This window comes from Ixodes scapularis, unplaced genomic scaffold, assembly GCF_016920785.2.
Source record: "Ixodes scapularis isolate PalLabHiFi unplaced genomic scaffold, ASM1692078v2 PGA_scaffold4__175_contigs__length_147842914, whole genome shotgun sequence".
NCBI classification, from domain to species: Eukaryota; Metazoa; Arthropoda; class Arachnida; order Ixodida; family Ixodidae; genus Ixodes; species Ixodes scapularis.
Genome location: NW_024609879.1, coordinates 60,150,740 through 60,166,128, shown reverse-complemented (window position 1 = coordinate 60,166,128; position 15,389 = coordinate 60,150,740). Strand labels below are relative to the sequence as shown.

The 15,389-nt window shown below is 50.8% G+C and overlaps 1 long non-coding RNA gene across 2 annotated transcripts; it reads left to right on the top strand.

Annotated features, from left to right (window-relative positions):
* Nucleotides 1-1,477: 1,477 nt before the first annotated feature.
* Nucleotides 1,478-6,214, top strand: LOC120847007. Of its 2 annotated transcripts, none has more exons than XR_005717147.1 (4): nt 1,478-1,739; nt 4,439-4,497; nt 5,048-5,120; nt 6,045-6,214. It is a non-coding gene; the product is annotated as an uncharacterized LOC120847007 (long non-coding RNA). The 2 variants fall into 2 exon arrangements; XR_005717146.1 differs by lacking the exon at nt 6,045-6,214 and adding an exon at nt 5,593-5,681.
* Nucleotides 6,215-15,389: the final 9,175 nt, after the last annotated feature.

Below are 15,389 nucleotides of genomic sequence, written 5' to 3'. Positions count from 1 at the left end.
AGAAAATCTGATGGACCATCAGCCCATTCTTGACGCACCATCCGACTGTCCTGATGGACCATCAGATGCGTTTAGATGGTCCGTCAGAAGTTCCTGACGGCGCCTAATGGTCTGTTAAACACTCTTGATGGGATGTCAGAGGTAGTCTAATGGTCGTCAGAAGTTTTATGTTTCACTTCGGTTCCATCAAAAGCGCCTTATTTCCCAGCCGTCGGGACTTTCTTTGCGCACAATGTTTATCAAAAGTGCTTGATTAATTGTTGCTCGCGGTATTCTGACGGCGCCGTCAGAGGCGTTTAATAACAATTGATATATGGGTCGCCACATATTTGCCAGCACGTGATGAGTCGCGGGCTCGCGAGGTGCTGACACAACTATATGTCACGCGATTTGTCTTTACTCACTGAGTCCCCGATTCACCGGCAACTGTGCGTTCGTCTGCAATCACGCACCGTGGAAACCCGTACTCACGGTAGGGTTCATCGTTTCGCATATGCTTCATCTACGCCTTTCATTACCAACGGAAGGTGGACAGACTTTTCGTCGACACATTAATATTTATAGACACGGCACCCCCCGAGCCCCGCAACCGTTGTGAGCATCGGACGGTCGCGGCGGCAATTAAGTTCAGCTTCCAAACAGACCGCGCGGCCATTGCTTTGCTTTACTTTGCTCGAAGGTTAAATAGTCGGAGGAATGCGCCACCGCCTCGCTGAATGAGCTGCCCAAAGTCGAGGAGGCTCCGCAACTTTGCACGCTACAAAATAGGCGATTTGAGGTTATGTCGCGATAAAAAAAGCTGTCGTTGAATCTCGCGTATGATATATGATGGGCCGCAGCCGCGTGGTCAATGGGTTGATGTGATTTTTTATTAAGGAAAGGCCTTATATGTCTCGTCGTTCAGACGACCTTAAAAGTTCTTGAGCGGAAACACGTCGAGTCACGAAAGGTGCTAAAACCGGCGACACGAAAGGTAGAAAAACCTGCATTATTCAGTATTCAGCTGCACTAGAACCCTTTTGGACCAGGGTGGTCGTTAACGAAGCAGCTTCGCAGGGGTTTTAGATTTAATTAAAGTTTTCAACACCACCGCCACCATCATAAATATAATAAAAATAAAAAAAAAAAAAAAAAAAAAAAAACTTTCTTTCTTTTCTCGGGGGAATCGAACCAGTGACCTCTCGATCCGTATGCCGACGCGCTACCCCTGCGCCACGAGCGGAGGACTGTCGAAGGTCGCGTAAATTATGAATTAGTCTTTAATGTATCGGCTACTGCCGACGCATCGGCTACTTGCGGCGCCAGTTTCTTTACACGCAGTGTTGACACTTGAAAGATTTCTCTAAAAAATGTTCTCATTCAACTTCATACGCAGTGTTCGACACTCGACGATCCGTTAATTTTAATGTATACTTTATATTTTGAAAGACGTTCGCCGCTTATATCCGTTCGACCAAAAGCTTCGAATCCAAATCCAAATCCAGTTGTTTCGTGCGCTTTGTTGCCTCGGCAGCCTCACCCTTCCTCGTGGAGTGTTTTCGAGGTTTTAGATATTTCGGTAGGTTTCACTCGATTTTGCGAGAACGGAGAAATAAGCGACGTCCACAGGGCTTTATTTAAAAACTGCAATCCTTCGAATGTGGTCGACTTCGAGCGTAGGACGGCGTACAAGGTGTCTTGGGACGGCGACGCGAACACTCGAGGAGGCTATTACGACGCCGAGATCCTCGAACTGACGGGTGATTGTGTATTTTTTACCATCCCAAAGTGCGACGTAGCCACAAGCAATCGCCGTTTTCTTTCTTTTTTATTGCGACTGTAATTAAAAGTGAATATTGTAGACTGCTTAGATGGGGCACCAAGCTAGGCAGATGAATGCATGGGCTAATACTTCAGTTGAGCGTGTGGACTGAACTGCCTTGCACGTGACACCATATGGCACCCTACAAGCCGCCATTGCTCCTGTGCCTTAAGTCCGCGCTAATTTGCTCGTACTCCACCGTTCCGAGTTTCACACTCCGGGCGCAGCAACTAAACGAAGCATAGCGTACAGTAGCGCAACACACCGAAGCTGTCGGCGAGCTGTATGAGCCACTTCTGACCACAGTTTTATGACGAACCCAGCATCTCGCGGATGCCAAAATTATTTTGAAGATAAAATTAATTAAGGGCTCTGTAAAATGGTAAAATAAAAGCCCCCCCCCCCAAAAAAAAAAAAGAAAAAGAAAAAAGAAAAGAATTGCGCGGCGACGTTACGAAATTTTTACGAATGTTTTAATATTTGTGAAAGGTTTGAAGACTCGCTTCGACCAGATATGCTGAATGTTACTTTGACCGATCTATTTATTGACCATGCATGCTGTTTAGATTCAAATGAAAGACAGCATTCTTGAACTCGCTTGTCAAAACAAGAAACTCTCAAACTTGTCAGATATCTTGGGTTTCCGTCTTCCAGCGCGCGACGGAACCTGTCGATGTGCTACTCCAATACTGGCACACCACCGTTCAATAAATAGCACATTAATTAGTTTGCAGGCGAGATGCAGGGACAAACTTTTCCCGCAACGTTTTCGCTTTCCAATCGAACTATCTTTATTCGCTGGGCTGTGCATTCTACAAAGGGCAGCGATCGGACTGTCCTCTCATCTCGACAACTTTTCTGTCGCTGTACCATCATAATGCTACTGTTCGATGGGTAATTCGTTTTCAGGTGAGATTCGGGAACAAGCCCTTTCCGTAATGGTCCTGGCTTTGAAATCAAATCATTTTACTCGCTGGGTTAAGCATTCTTCAACTGAAATGAGGCAGCGATCCACTGCACTCCTCGTCTCGGCGACGTTTCTGTCAGCGCGAAGAAATGACTTGCACTTCGAGAAATACTCGGTGCAAAAAGAGCACGCTTGAGTGTCAGTCCTTTGGTGGCGCTTCTGTCCATTTAATGAACAGAGCGCCAAACTCTTGCGCTCCGCAGCACAAACCTAGGCGCACAATCGTAGCTGATTCAATGTCAATTCATGCGAGTCATATAATACATGGCTTGCATTGATGTTGCATCAGCTGCCATTGCTTCCTGACCAATTTATTTATTCATGATCACAAATGTACAGTCGGGGACAAAAGTCCCCAGGACGTGCTAGCTGCGGCTGAAACCCATTGCTCTGCCACCTGCCGGCGGGTCGCCTGGTTTCGAGATCACACAAAAGCGCACGCGCGTCCCACTCTGCCTGCAAACATGTGCGTTTCCTGCTCTTCTGCAGCACAGCACCTAACTAGGAATCGGGCACATGGTACTGCCTCGGAGATAGCGCTGGCGGCTGACGAGCGTCTGCTATACATTCCAAAACTCGAGATACCGCCTGGGGCATTGCGCCACATTTCGTCGTGTCAGCGCACCTTGCTTTATAACCAGTTCAGCTTATCGCTTAATTGAGCTGCCGTGACTTCTTGCTTTATAGGTCAGTAAGCACTATCTACGAAGTGGTACCACGCGCCCGATTCCGAGTTAGGCACCGCGCCGCAGCAGAGCGGGAAAGCGCACACGTTGGCAGGTACAATAGGACGCACGTGCGCCCTTCTGTGATCTCGAAACCAGGCGACCCGCCGGCAGATGGCAGATGAATGCGTTTCAGTCGCAGCTTGCGGGACCTGGAGACTTTTCTCCCCGACTGTACCTACGAGAAACCCAAGAGGAAATGGCAACTGAACTGGCCAGGCGCAAACAGGCAGCTGAAGCATCTGCAAGTTCACACAAAGCTGCTCCTCCCAGGAACGTCAGCCCTTGTGCCCTCTAACGCAAAGCAGTTTTTGTGGAAATTTTGTCACCAGAATATCATTACCTGTCTATGTAATGTGGTACATCCTATTTTTTCTGGGAGTGTCCAAAAGCTAAATCTTAGCGCTAATTAAATTTTTAGATGCGGTTTATGTCAGGACAAAAGCTGAAAGTGACGATGTTGCAAGGCTCTCAAAAGCAGTGCCAGCCACATATGGCTAGCAGCAACCGAAACGGACACACAACTGACCAATCCAACTGATGCAGAAAGAGAGCTGGTCGTGCACAAAATGTGAGTGTGGAAAGCAGCTTGGGAATCCCAACACTGCGTAATGTAATGTCGAGTCCTTAACATTTATACTTCCTTGGGATTGCTATGTTTCACCACTCAGTCAAGGCTTTGCAGTTTACCAAGCCTTCTTTATTTCACAAAGGCCAGTAAAGCAGTCGGGAGTGACAAGGAAGACAAAGAATCAACTAATTCACAAAAAAAAAAGAAAAATAGAGCAGGGATCCAGTTTGATGCCGGCAACATTGTGTTGTCATGATTTGTTGATGAGGAATGCCATGCTTTCTGCCTACACCCCAATGTGCGTGAGTAATGCTGCTAGGGGGCACACCGGCAGAAACACCTTTCTCTGACTTACCCTGCTCTATCAATAGCAGGACTACCTGCGGCTCGGCTGTTGATGCGGGAGGTGCTGTAGGGCCCTACTGCCTAACACGTGAGTCATTTATGGCCTGACCTCTGGGTACTCGTATGTTTACCGTACTAACAGAACCCATGCTTTAGCATTAAAAAGGTAACTTTTGTAATGAACCTGCAGTATATGAAAGAAGTTTGCTGTGCGGTGATAGAGCCGAACATGTCATATGCAACACATGGCTTATATCTTGCATAGAGGATATTCATTCATAAAGGGTGGAAACAATAATGCTGAGAAAGAAGGCATAAACGGCAAAGAGCTCTCTACTCTACTGTTGTGACTGCGCTCTGTTGCTGAGCAGAATGACCGAGGAATGTCCTTCCTACGTCATGACTACGTAGCAAGTTCCCCAATGTTGCTAGATTACCTCCCAAATAAGCTCCACATGCATCCACCAGGTGCACATTGAAAGATTGTTTGATTAGCTTTAAAATTAGTTTGCTTGTGCCCTTCAGCAAAAGACTGGTATTTTTGAGGTTATGTTGCAACCTGCAACTCATTAAAGCGATAAAATGAGCGCTGGAATTTGGTTTATGTACCTCTTTAATGTGAAATTGTTTTTTTTCAGTTGCTGACGAGGACATCCTTGCAAAGAATGAGATCGTGGATCCTAGCATCGGCCTCCAGAAAAGGAAGGAATGGTGAAATAGAAAAACTTTTCACTTTCATTCAGTGTGTAATATACATTAAAAGAGTTTAGGATAGTGCAGGTGTGGCCAGAGTGACATGGAGTTAGAGCCGCAGACAAAACTACGAAAGTTTAGAGTCGCTGGAAAAAAGAAAGGGGGAGGGGGCTTCTTTTAACAAGAAACAATATGGAGGGAACAGTTATTTCCATAGAGGACAAGTATAATGGGCGATAACAACAAATGACACTCTGCATCAGAAGGTCCTTTCCACTGCTAAGCAAAAATTAATACACGATTCACTAGCCAGTCACTGCCCCTGACAACTGTTATGCGTATACGGTTGAAAGTCTTTCTAGAACAATAAAGGAAACAGGGTCACTCGACGCATCTATGGCAAAAAGCATTCCAGGTGTATATATGTAGTGTGTTGCCAGGCTGCCAAGACTTGTAGCTCTTTCTAAATTCTAGAACCCTTTTCGTCTAGGGGACACGTTTTCCAGGGAGCCGCGAGCTGAAATTGGACCCGCAAAGAGCCGCGTGCGGCTCGCGAGCCTCGCTTTGGCCACTCCTGAGATAATGTAAGCACAGTTGATTGAATCGATTGCAACAAGAACTCATTAAAACATTATTGTAGCCTGGCTCTTAATTGTAGTTACAGCCAGTGCCTGGAAAACATTCTGTTGTCATGCTCACCTGATGCAACTAAGGGATTATGTAGCTGTTTCATGCAGATGCCATGAAGCTTTGTAGGCCCATCAGCTTCGCAGACGCCCATGAAGATAGGAATTCATGTGTAGTGCTGTCTTAAATTTAAAGGCCTAAATTTCATTAATGTAATCATTTTAGTGCGTTTTCAACGCATCTTGGAGTATACGGTACCACTCTACGTCAACGACTGGTATATGTGAAGCTGTTTCTCGCTTTTGTTTATAACAGATCCATGTTGGGCAAGGTGTGCACGTCAACCAGGAATGCGGGCAACATGCGGAAAGCAGAGTGCGACTCCATGTTTTGCAAGATCACTGCTGCTTCCATAGGGTGAGTGGAAGTGCTTTTGGAGAGGTCGGTGACCGGCACCCTCTCCAACAAGGCAAAGGCAGCGAGGCAAGAGAAGGCGTTTGCACCGCTCACTCAGCGCAAGGTGCAGGCTCTCTCATTAAGCAAACATTTTTAAAATCTTGATATGAATCTCGTGGAGTCGCGTAAAATATTTCATGCTAAATTCGTACCAACGAAAGCAAAACAAAATATATATTTTGAAACACAAGTAATGCATGAATGTGCATTTATTTATGGCAGAAAATATCTTGTATGCAATTTACACGATTCTAACACGCCCCCGATAGTAACACGCGGTTATAATCAACCCACGAATGTTTAAAAAATGAATTAATGTCGATCCTACTGCGCAGATAAATGTCGATTCTACTTCGCAGATAAAATAATGACGGCTGAACAACATACACTTTGTGGAAAACATTTTATCAAATGCACATACTCGGAAAGTGCCTACACTATGTGCTGTTGAAGCCCTACATCAAAAACTTGCAAGCAAAAATTCGGTTTCTTTGTCTTTCCAACCAAGCTCGCATGTCACAGTGGACCACACCGAAGACACCACCAACATCACTCGGTTTTTTGTTTTTGCCAACGCAGTTACTTTGTTTTTTAGACATAACCTTATAGTAAGATCGGTTTTGCTTTGCCAAGGCTGAAACACCATTCCACGAGATCGCAAAAACAAAAAAGCGATTTTGGATTCAGATTGGATTGGATTTGAAACATGTGTTGATGGTGATGGGGCTGTCCACTTTGCACAGTTTGTTTAGCATTTTGTTTAGTTTGTGTTTTTGGGTCCGATTGTAACATGCGTGTAATTTTGAGCTCCAGTTTTTGGGTAAAGTGCGGCTGATCCCTGGCAGCAGCAGGCAATCAGCCGCCCGGAGCCTTGAAAGCTTACAGTCGCCGATCGTGGCCTCCTTGCCACTATCAGTTGTGGAGCACACATTCGTATCAGCCGTCGCAGCGCGTAGAGGAATTCGGAACACCCAAGAATTTTCACGTCGTACACAATGCACTTCGGCCGGGGAATTTGTGAATTTGTTTTATTCCAAAATTCGTACCAGTTAGTATCACCAAGGTTTTACTCTAGTAGGTTGTCTGCTAACACCTGGACATGTGATGGGGGTACCCCGCCAAGAATGAGTCAATCATAACAGATAATAACCGTAAATAATCGAAGATTTGTATTTTGAACAGATAATTTTATTTTTCGTTCTGAGCAACAAACTCGAGCAAGTGCTCGAAGAGAAGTCAACGGAGAGCTCGATGCGTCGTGGGCTAGCCAGCAAACCTGGCGTGGCTACGAGCTGTGCCGTTCGGGTGCATAGTGTTTGTGTAGACGTGTTACAGCCTAGCCATTTGAAACACCTGTGGGCTTTACGTGGACCAAAGCGGACTAAGCCGTCTAAGCGCCTATGTGTGAGATAAGTAATGTCAAGGTCATCGCGTTCAGGGCGAGATTACTCCAACAGTTGAGTATACCTCCAAACAGCGGCGCTGCTCCGATGTGTAGTGCAGCTACATAGCGGTTTTCGCCATGTCACGACTACGTTCAAGATCCCCAACATTGCTAGATTACCTCCCAACGAAGCTTCAGAGGTCTCCACCAGGTGCACATTGAAAGACTGTTTAATTACCTTTAAATTTAGAGCCAGGCCATGAATGGAAGATCTTTCAAGGAATGTGAAAGATTGTTTTTATATAGAACTGCATTGTTCTTTCTGGTGCTCATGATGCTATTTTTTTAATTCTGTGGTGTGTCTAAGCTGTTACCACAGCGAGGGATGATAACCAAGTATAAGCAGTTTCCAACGTACATTGTCTACTTATCTACAGTTGTAGCTCCTATTTCTTACAAGGTCACTAGCCTAGCAGTGAGATTTATAGACATGGGCTACCTGTTTTGTGATTAAAAGAATCTAACAGAAGCCAGGGTGAGCTGTCTATTGGGAGTGGAACATAAATCAGGATACTGCGGTACTTTTGCTTTCATGGGGATCTCTGAACACTGTAAATACTAAGAAACGTTGAAGGTTTGTTAGGTGCCAGCTGCCACTTAATTGCTTTTATTTGAGACTAATTTACCCTTGGTCTTCTTAAACTATGACCCTCCAGCCTGTATTTATGACGTTCTATATTGGTTTAAGTCTGAGCTCTGCAAAAAATAATTACCCTGGAATTTCAATATTCCACGCTGCTTTTGACTACACCTGAGGGAGAAAGGTACCGTCAGGCTGAAAGGGCAGCCCGGCACCAGAAGATACGGCGGTACCTGTCAGAAAAGCTGTCCAATCTCAAGAGAAATCAATACAAAGGTATGTGCATCTATACTCTAACTTCCTTAATTAAGTAATATACTATTTTGGGTCTCAAGTTTACAAGCAATTATTTTAAATGATGGTATAGATAAATTATTTAGAGGTTAATATATCTAAATGTTTATGCAAACAACTTTAAAGTAGTCTGTTGATCAGCTGACCACTTGAAAAAGGTTGTGGGTTGCTTGGTCGCTACTGCCATCCCATCAGGCCGTGCTCGCTCACTCTCCAAAAAGTTGCATGGTCACACAATTACAATGAAGCACGTCACTCTTACTGCCCCTTAGTCGTCTCTAGGCCCACTCTGCTGTTTACGTATGTAAATGGTTGTCCTGTGTTTGGACTCATTGCTGATCTCTGAATTGCCCTTGACATGTCCAGGCTCATCCCTTTGCTGCCTGTCCTCCCCCGATGCGTGGTCCCACCACGGACTGCCCATGCTGTTGCAGGTCTGCCATCGCTTGCACCTCATGTTGTAGCCTTTTTACCCTTTTCTTCATATTAATTTAGCTTAATTTATATATTTCCAATACTATTGAAATGGAACAGATGTACTATCGCAGCCAATATGAGCTGAAACGCCACTGCACGTGGCACGCGATGAGAGTTGTCTCTCAGATTGTTCAGCAAACCTTGGTATGCGTTGAGGTAGAAACAAATCACTTCTTGTGCTCGTTGCACCACTGTGCCGTTCCGTGTCAATTTTCAGCTCATAGTGGCGCAATGAGTGCAAGAAGCAACCTGCCTAAACCTCAGCAAACACAGAGGTTCACTGAAAATCCGACAGGTGGCTCTGATAGTACCACACGCCATGCGTCTTGGCGCTTCAACTAATATTGGTCACAATAGTACTTCCTCAAATGTTTCTGGTTTTTCTGAACCACCTAGCCATTCCGCCCAGCGAAACAATGTATGATTTCATAACTTCATAATAAAAACATCAAAGCAATGCAGCTTGTTTGACTTTATTCTTATTAGTAGCCGCATTCGCCGTACTCAAATGTCGGGCTGGCAACTACCAGTGTGCAGTGGACAATATAATTAAATTCTAAGTGGGATATGCACCTCGTCATGCTCCAGGCATGGCATAATTAAGTTTCCAAATTATGCATTCACATATTGTTGTGTTTTTTTAAGTTGTGGCCAACTCGAACTGTTTTAAATTAGCCATGAAACCACCATAATCAAACCGTAAAAAAATAGGCGTCTCAAAATACGACAGGTCACTCGACCATCAGACCAAACCAACAGACCATCAGGCCATCAAACCATCAGGCCATCAAACCATCAGGCCATCAAACCATCAGGCCAACAGACCATCAAACTATCAGGCCAATAGACCATCAAACCATCAGGCCAACAGACCATCAGGCCATCAAACCATCAGACGTCCCAAAATATGACTCCATCAGACCATCAGGATTTTCCTGATGGTCTTTTCGATAGGGGAGTGTGCCCGGGATTTCTCAACGGCGGCGGATGTTCGTTCCGCGTGATCGTGGTTTTCGCTAAGCATGCTACTGACGGCTGGTGCATCCGCGGCGACGGCGTCAGGAACGACATCGTGAGTGTGCCCGGGATTTCTAAACGGCGGCGGATGTTCGTTCCGCGTGATCGTGGTTTTCGCTAAGCGTGCTACTGACGCCTGGTGCACCCGCGGCGACGGCGTCAGGAACGACATCGTGAGTGTGCCCGGGATTTCTCAACGGCGGCGGATGTTCGTTCCGCGTGATCGTGGTTTACGCTAAGCGTGCTACTGACGCCTGGTGCACCCGCGGCGACGGCGTCAGGGACGACATCGTGAGTGTGCCCGGGATTTTTCAACGGCGGCGGATGTTCGTTCCGCGTTATCGTGGTTTTCGCTAAGCATGCTACTGACGCCTGGTACATCCGCGGCGACGGTATCAGGGACGACATCGTAGTGTGCCCGGGATTTCTCAACGGCGGCGGATGTTCGTTCTGCGTGATCGTGGTTTTCGCTAAGCAGTCTACTGACGCCTGGTGCACCCGCGGCGACGGTATCAGGGACGACATCGTGAGTGTGCCCGGGATTTCTCAACGGCGGCGGATGTTCGTTCCGCGTGATCGTGGTTTTCGCTAAGCAGTCTACTGACTCCTGGTGCACCCGCGGCGACGGCGTCAGGGACGACATCGTGAGTGTGCCCGGGATTTCTCAACGGCGGCGGATGTTCGTTCCGCGTGATCGTGGTTTTCGCTAAGCATGCTACTGACGCCTGGTGCACCCGCGGCGACGGCGTCAGGAACGACATCGTGGGTGTGCCCGGGATTTCTCAACGGCGGCGGATGTTCGTTCCGCGTGATCGTGGTTTTCACTAAGCATGCTACTGACGCCTGGTGCACCCGCGGCGACGGCGTCAGGGACGACATCGTGAGTGTGCCCGGGATTTCTCAACGGCGGCGGATGTTCGTTCCGCGTGATCGTGGTTTTCGCTAAGCAGTCTGGTGACGCCTGGTGCACCCGCGGCGACGGTATCAGGGACGACATCATGAGTGTGCCCGGGATTTCTCAACGGCGGCGGATGTTCGTTCCGCGTGATCGTGGTTTTCGCTAAGCATGCTACTGACGCCTGGTGCACCCGCGGCGACGGCGTCAGGAACGACATCGTGAGTGTGCCCGGGATTTCTCAACGGCGGCGGATGTTCGTTCCGCGTGATCGTGGTTTTCGCTATGCATACTACCGACGCCTGGTGCACCCGCGGCGACGGCGTCAGGAACGACGTCGTGAGTGTGCCCGGGATTTTTAAACGGCGGCGGATGTTCGTCCCGCGTGATCGTGGTTTTCGCTAAGCATGCTACTGACACCTGGTGCACCCGCGGCGACGGCGTAAGGAACGACATCGTGAGTGTGCCCGGGATTTCTCAACGGCGGCGGATGTTCGTTCCGAGTGATCGTGGTTTTCGCTAAACATGCTACTGACGCCTGGTGCACCCGCGGCGACGGCGTCAGGGACGACATCCTGAGTGTGCCCGGGACTTCTCAACGGCGGCGGATGTTCGTTCCGCGTGATCGTGGTTTTCGGTAAGCAGTCTACTGGCGCCTGGTGCACCCGCGGCGACGGTATCAGGGACGACATCGTGAGTGTGCCCGGGACTTCTCAACGGCGGCGGATGTTCGTTCCGCGTGATCGTGGTTTTCGCTAGGCATGCTACTGACGCCTGGTGCACCCGCGGCGACGGCGTCAGGAACGACATCGTGAGTGTGCCCGGGATTTCTCAACGGCGGCGGATGTTCGTTCCGCGTGATCGTGGTTGTCGCTATGCATACTACCGACGCCTGGTGCACCCGCGGCGACGGCGTCAGGAACGACGTCGTGAGTGTGCCCGGGATTTCTAAACGGCGGCGGATGTTCGTCCCGCGTGATCGTGGTTTTCGCTAAGCATGCTACTGACACCTGGTGCACCCGTGGCGACGGCGTAAGGAACGACATCGTGAGTGTGCCCGGGATTTCTCAACGGCGGCGGATGTTCGTTCCGCGTGATCGTGGTTTTCGCTAAGCATGCTACTGACGCCTGGTGCACCCGCGGCGACGGCGTAAGGGACGACATCCTGAGTGTGCCCGGGATTTCTCAACGGCGACGGATATTCGTTCCGCGTGATCGTGGTTTTCGGTAAGCAGTCTACTGGCGCCTGGTGCACCCGCGGCGACGGTATCAGGGACGACATCGTGAGTGTGCCCGGGACTTCTCAACGGCGGCGGATGCTCGTTCCGCGTGATCGTGGTTTTCGCTAAGCAGTCTACTGACGCCTGGTGCACCCGCGGCGACGGTATCAGGGACGACATCGTGAGTGTACCCGGGATTTCTCAACGGCGGCGGATGTTCGTTCCGCGTGATCGTGGTTTTCGCTAAGTATGCTACTGACGCCTGGTGCACCCGCGGCGACGGCGTAAGGGACGACATCCTGAGTGTGCCCGGGATTTCTCAACGGCGGCGGATGTTCGTTCCGCGTGATCGTGGTTTTCGGTAAGCGTGCTACTGACGCGTGGTGCATCCGCGGCGACGGCGTAAGGGACGACATCCTGAGTGTGCCCGGGATTTCTCAACGGCGGCGGATGTTCGTTCCGCGTGATCGTGGTTTTCGCTAAGTATGCTACTGACGCCTGGTGCACCCGCGGCGATGGCGTAAGGGACGACATCCTGAGTGTGCCCGGGATTTCTCAACGGCGGCGGATGTTCGTTCCGCGTGATCGTGGTTTTCGCTAAGTATGCTACTGACGCCTGGTGCACCCGCGGCGACGGCGTCAGGGACGACATCGTGAGTGTGCCCGGGATTTCTCAACGGCGGCGGATGTTCGTTCCGCGTGATCGTGGTTTTCGCTAAGTATGCTACTGACGCCTGGTGCACCCGCGGCGACGGCGTAAGGGACGACATCCTGAGTGTGCCCGGGATTTCTCAACGGCGGCGGATGTTCGTTCCGCGTGATCGTGGTTTTCGCTAAGTATGCTACTGACGCCTGGTGCACCCGCGGCGACGGCGTAAGGGACGACATCCTGAGTGTGCCCGGGATTTCTCAACGGCGGCGGATGTTCGTTCCGCGTGATCGTGGTTTTCGCTAAGTATGCTACTGACGCCTGGTGCACCCGCGGCGACGGCGTAAGGGACGACATCCTGAGTGTGCCCGGGATTTCTCAACGGCGGCAGATGTTCGTTCCGCGTGATCGTGGTTTTCGGTAAGCGTGCTACTGACGCGTGGTGCATCCGCGGCGACGGCGTAAGGGACGACATCGTGAGTGTACCCGGGATTTCTCAACGGCGGTGGATGTTCGTTCCGCGTGATCGTGGTTTTCGCTAAGTATGCTACTGACGCCTGGTGCACCCGCGGCGACGGCGTAAGGGACGACATCCTGAGTGTGCTCGGGATTTCTCAACGGCGGCGGATGTTCGTTCCGCGTGATCGTGGTTTTCGCTAAGCATGCTACTGACGCCTGGTGCACCCGCGGCGACGGCGTCAGGGACGACATCGTGAGTGTGCCCGGGATTTCTCAACGGCAGCGGATGTTCGTTCCGCGTTATCGTGGTTTTCGCTAAGCATGCTACTGACGCCTGGTGCACCCGCGGCGACGGCGTAAGGGACGACATCGTGAGTGTGCCCGGGATTTCTCAACGGCGGCGGATGTTCGTTCCGCGTGATCGTGGTTTTCGCTAAGCGTGCTACTGACGCCTGGTGCATCCGCGGCGACGGTATCAGGGACGACATTGTGAGTGTGCCCGGGATTTCTCAACGGCGGCGGATGTTCGTTCCGCGTTATCGTGGTTTTCGCTAAGAGAGCTACTGACGCCTGGTGCACCCGCGGCGACGGCGTCAGGGACGACATCGTAGTGTGCCCGGGATTTCTCAACGGCGGCGGATGTTCGTTCTGCGTGATCGTGGTTTTCGCTAAGCAGTCTACTGACGCCTGGTGCACCCGCGGCGACGGTATCAGGGACGACATCGTGAGTGTGCCCGGGATTTCTCAACGGCGGCGGATGTTCGTTCCGCGTGATCGTGGTTTTCGCTAAGCAGTCTACTGACTCCTGGTGCACCCGCGGCGACGGCGTCAGGGACGACATCGTGAGTGTGCCCGGGATTTCTCAACGGCGGCGGATGTTCGTTCCGCGTGATCGTGGTTTTCACTAAGCATGCTACTGACGCCTGGTGCACCCGCGGCGACGGCGTCAGGGACGACATCGTGAGTGTGCCCGGGATTTCTCAACGGCGGCGGATGTTCGTTCCGCGTGATCGTGGTTTTCGCTAAGCAGTCTGGTGATGCCTGGTGCACCCGCGGCGACGGTATCAGGAACGACATCGTGAGTGTGCCCGGGATTTCTCAACGGCGGCGGATGTTCGTTCCGCGTGATCGTGGTTTTCGCTAGGCATGCTACTGACGCCTGGTGCACCCGCGGCGACGGCGTCAGGAACGACATCGTGAGTGTGCCCGGGATTTCTCAACGGCGGCGGATGTTCGTTCCGCGTGATCGTGGTTTTCGCTAAGCGTGCTACTGACGCCTGGTGCATCCGCGGCGACGGAATCAGGGACGACATCGTGAGTGTGCCCGGGATTTCTCAACGGCGGCGGATGTTCGTTCCGCGTTATCGTGGTTTTCGCTAAGCGTGCTACTGACGCCTAATGCACCCGCGGCGACGGCGTCAGGGACGACATCGTGAGTGTGCCCGGGATTTCTCGACGGCGGCGGATGTTCGTTCCGCGTTATCGTGGTTTTCGCTAAGCGTGCTACTGACGCCTGGTGCATCCGCGGCGACGGTATCAGGGACGACATCGTGAGTGTGCCCGGGATTTCTCAACGGCGGCGGATGTTCGTTCCGCGTTATCGTGGTTTTCGCTAAGCGTGCTACTGACGCCCGGTGCATCCGCGGCGACGGTATCAGGGACGACATCGTGAGTGTGCCCGGGATTTCTCAACGGCGGCGGATGTTCGTTCCTCGTTATCGTGGTTTTCGCTAAGCGTGCTACTGACGCGTGGTGCATCCGCGGCGACGGTATCAAGGACGACATCGTGAGTGTGCCCGGGATTTCTCAACGGCGGCGGATGTTCGTTCCGCGTGATCGTGGTTTTCGCTAAGCGTGCTACTGACGCCTGGTGCATCCGCGGCGACGGCGTCAGGGACGACATCGTGAGTGTGCCCGGGATTTCTCAACGGCGGCGGATGTTCGTTCCGCGTTATCGTGGTTTTCGCTAAGCGTGCTACTGACGCCTGGTGCACCCGCGGCGACGGTATCAGGGACGACATCGTGAGTGTGCCCGGGATTTCTCAACGGCGGCGGATGTTCGTTCCGCGTGATCGTGGTTTTCGCTAAGCATGCTACTGACGCCTGGTGCACTCGCGGTGACGGCGTCAGGGACGACATCCTGAGTGTGCCCGGGATTTCTCAACGGCG